Consider the following 3,669-nt stretch of genomic DNA (forward strand, 5'->3'; position numbering starts at 1 on the left):
GTAATTAGTTTAAACATATTTATTTATAGTGGATTGGGAAACAAGTTTTGCAACTTATATTAATCCCTTTCCACTTTGCGGGTGCAAGTGCTGCCTTGTAGCGGCATTAGCCTACTCTTTTTCGAAATCTACAAGGGTGTCTTTAACGTGCAAGAGATATCTGTAATTGGCTTTTATGTTTAGTTTCAGTGAGTTTGCTGCCAGGTTTAAGAGTAATCATTAATAGTTCATTATCTTGTTTGAATTATTTTACACTATGTAATCTTTGTGTCTTTCATATATTGCTATACACAATGTCAAACATAACTGTGACCTGTATTTTCTAAGATTTACTTTGGTTTCTGGTGGAAATTTGTCTCATTGGCAATCATACCACATCTCCCTTATTTAATATTGAAACAGTTCCAAGAAAATAAAAGCTACAACTATCATTCTATTAAACATATAAAATTTCTGAGAAAGGCAATTCTGTGCTTTGGATATATGGTATGTTAATTCTAGACAATTTATTCAACTTAAACTTTCACATAGGCAGTTGATTTTTATGTGAGCCTGTCTGTTTTATTTAAATGGTTGACAATATTTCATTTATCCATTTCATACCCTTGTGACATTAAATTATTCTCAGCATACATGTAACATGACATAGTCACACATACTTCTTATATTTGTAAATACAAATGTTCTAATATATATATAGTATATATATGATAACATGTCTAATAACATCTTGACTTGGTTAAAAGAGTTCTTTGATTCTATGAAAAGGAATGCTTTCCCTTTTTACATGCAATTTTATGATCTGCGGTGTCTTCTGTGCAGCTACATTTTTTTCATGGTAATAATTGCATGCTGCCACAAATGTCCAGACCTGGTATTGTTCTTTTTTCTATTCGTTGATGCTCTTGTTAACAGTTTTCAAATTTTCAACATATTTTTTGGCACGTGTAACTCTTTTTTACCTACAAAAGAGAAGAATCATATAGATAATCAGATAATATAAATCAAGAATAAAACAAAAAGTTATTATATAAGGATCAAAAGATCATTAGCATATACAGAAATAGTCATCAGAGGGGGCCCACTCTAGTCATGATTCAGTGATTCCTTATACAATCAACTAAATTCTTCACAAAAAAAAGGGGGGGGGGGGGGTCAGCCCACTGCCCCCTAAATCTGCCTTTGAAGATAAAATTTCTTGTAACTGATGATTCATTTTAATATCAATTGTATATTCAACAGGAGAAAACAGTCCAATAAAATTGTGATTTCCTAGAAGTATGATATTGTAATTAAGATGAGTAATGTACTATCATGACTATTAACAAACCATCTTTTACATTTGCCTTGCTTTATACCCAAATTACTTTAACTGAAATATTGAACTCTAATAAATGTTTTTATACTCACTGATAAGCTGATAATTTCTAATAATTATATCATGAACATATACAATTTACTTACACCTTATATTCAAAGAAGTCAATGTATGTTCATATTTCTCTTTCTTTCCATTTCAAATACCTCTGCAAACTGAACAGCATCTGCAACACTCAAAATCTAAAGTTTGAAGAAAAAAAAGGGGGAATTTTCTTAGTGCAATGATATCAAACATGTATGTCAAAACAGCAAAGATAATTAATATAAGAGATGTTTCATTTTGCACACATACATGTAACCCAAGAGGAAACTCCTTTCAAAGCAGCTATATTATTTAATGTTTTATTGCATGAAATACAAAATAGTGATAATGAGACGCAATGGTTTTTTATACCATTGTCCCAGGTTAGGGGGGGATCCCGCTAATATGTTTGACCCAGCCACTATATGCATGTATGTGCCTGTCCCAATTAAGCCAGGAGCCTGTTATTCAGTGGTTGTCATATGTTTGTGTTACATACATTTATTTGTTTTTCGTTCATTTTTTAGAATAAATAAGGCCATTGGTTTTTTCTTTGAGTTTTTTACATTGTCATTTCAGGGCCTTTTATAGCTGACTATGCCGTATGGGCTTTGCTCATTGTTGAAGGCTGTACAGTGACCTACAATGTATAGTTGTTCTGTGTAATTTTGGTCTCTTGTTGAGAGTTGTCTTCTTGGCAATCATACATGTACCACATCTTCCCCCCCCCCCTTTTTTTTTTATATATACTGAATAACCTTAACATTCTAAAAAAAACTGGTGAGTCACTCAAGTAGAGTGCACAATTAGAAGATGTACTTGAATTGGTTCATATTTATATTTGTTGTAACCAGTATTTTGATTTACATGTATTAACTTGTACTATAAAAGAAATCAATGCATGCTGGTCAAATATTAGAGAACAAGCTGTGGCGGAGCCAGAACTTTTCCTTTAAGGGGGGGGGGCACTCCAGTCATGCATGCTTCAGTGATTCGCTATATAATCAACCAAATTTTTCCCATAAAAGGGTTGGTATCTAGCTAACATGTTTAACCCGCCACATTCTGTTAGTGTATGTATATGTGCCTTTCCCAAGTCAGGAGTCTGCAATTCATTGGATGTCGTTTGTTGATGTGTTACATACATGTATATTTGTTTGTTTGCTTTTTATGTTACATAAATTAGTTAGTTTTCTCTCTTGAATTGTTATACATTTTTTCTGCCTTTTATAGCTGACTGTTGTATGGGCTTTTGTCATTGTTGTAGGATGTACAATACTACATGTACATGTATATTGAGATATATAAATGTTTCTGTGTCATTGTAGAGAGGTGTCTCATTGGCAATCCTACCACATCTTTGGTTGCCTTTATAAAATTAGCAAAAATGCTTGCCATGTGCAATACAACAATTTAAAAATGACCTAGGCTAGTAATTAAACAATGACTGAGAGTACAAACATGGTACATTTTTGTGAACAAAATACATGTTTATATTATGTAAATTATATAAAATTTAGGATGTTGTTCACTTACATTCTGCCAACACTTGAAGTAGGAACTATATCTTGGATTCGTCATGACTGTGTGGTAAATATTTTCTGACGTGGTGTTTGATTAGCATAACAATAGAACAACAACAAAGTAAGCATGCAACTGCAAACTCGTTATTTTGGTGTTTGATTTCATTTTCGTCTTCCAATATCGAGAAGTACAACTTTAAACACCATGTGTGCATGATATTATGTAAATAAAATGAATAGTTAAACTTTATGTGCCATTTTCGTGAAAAAAGTTGAAATCGCAAGTACCTTGCGATTTCCTTTCAATTATTTTCTATAGCACAACTTTTTGATCGTCTGATTTAGATAGTTATTATGGTGCGATTGTCATATAGATAGATCGAAAGCTCATGTTCTCAAAATATTATGTGACTGACTTACTTGTCATTCTGATATGTACGATCCGCTAAATCAACCTTTTCGTAAACAGAAAAAGACATTACATAGCATCAAGATGGCGCTTCCATTAGAGTAATAGAGTCGTTTCCCCTGTCTGAATTTATGCATAAAGTAAAATTTAGGAAGGGACAGGTAAACAACGGGGAACGAAGTAATGAAGACAATGTTGCCGATATCCCGTGATATAAGAATATTGTTCCGATGCGTTGGATAACCTTTCTCTCCGCCTTCTAATAAAAAAACTCTGTGATCGTATAGCCATTTTTTATTTATATAAGAATACATGTATATCAAATAAAAGAGAGC

At 32.6% G+C, this 3,669-nt stretch overlaps 1 long non-coding RNA gene across 1 annotated transcript; it reads right to left on the minus strand.

The window, feature by feature from the left end:
* Nucleotides 1-649: 649 nt before the first annotated feature.
* Nucleotides 650-3,461, minus strand: LOC134681905 (uncharacterized). Its single transcript, XR_010100715.1, has 3 exons — nt 3,346-3,461; nt 1,465-1,560; nt 650-962 (listed from the first exon to the last, which is right to left on the minus strand). It is a non-coding gene; the product is annotated as an uncharacterized LOC134681905 (long non-coding RNA).
* Nucleotides 3,462-3,669: the final 208 nt, after the last annotated feature.

Source organism: Mytilus trossulus, chromosome 8 (genome assembly GCF_036588685.1).
Source record: "Mytilus trossulus isolate FHL-02 chromosome 8, PNRI_Mtr1.1.1.hap1, whole genome shotgun sequence".
Taxonomy (NCBI): Eukaryota; Metazoa; Mollusca; class Bivalvia; order Mytilida; family Mytilidae; genus Mytilus; species Mytilus trossulus.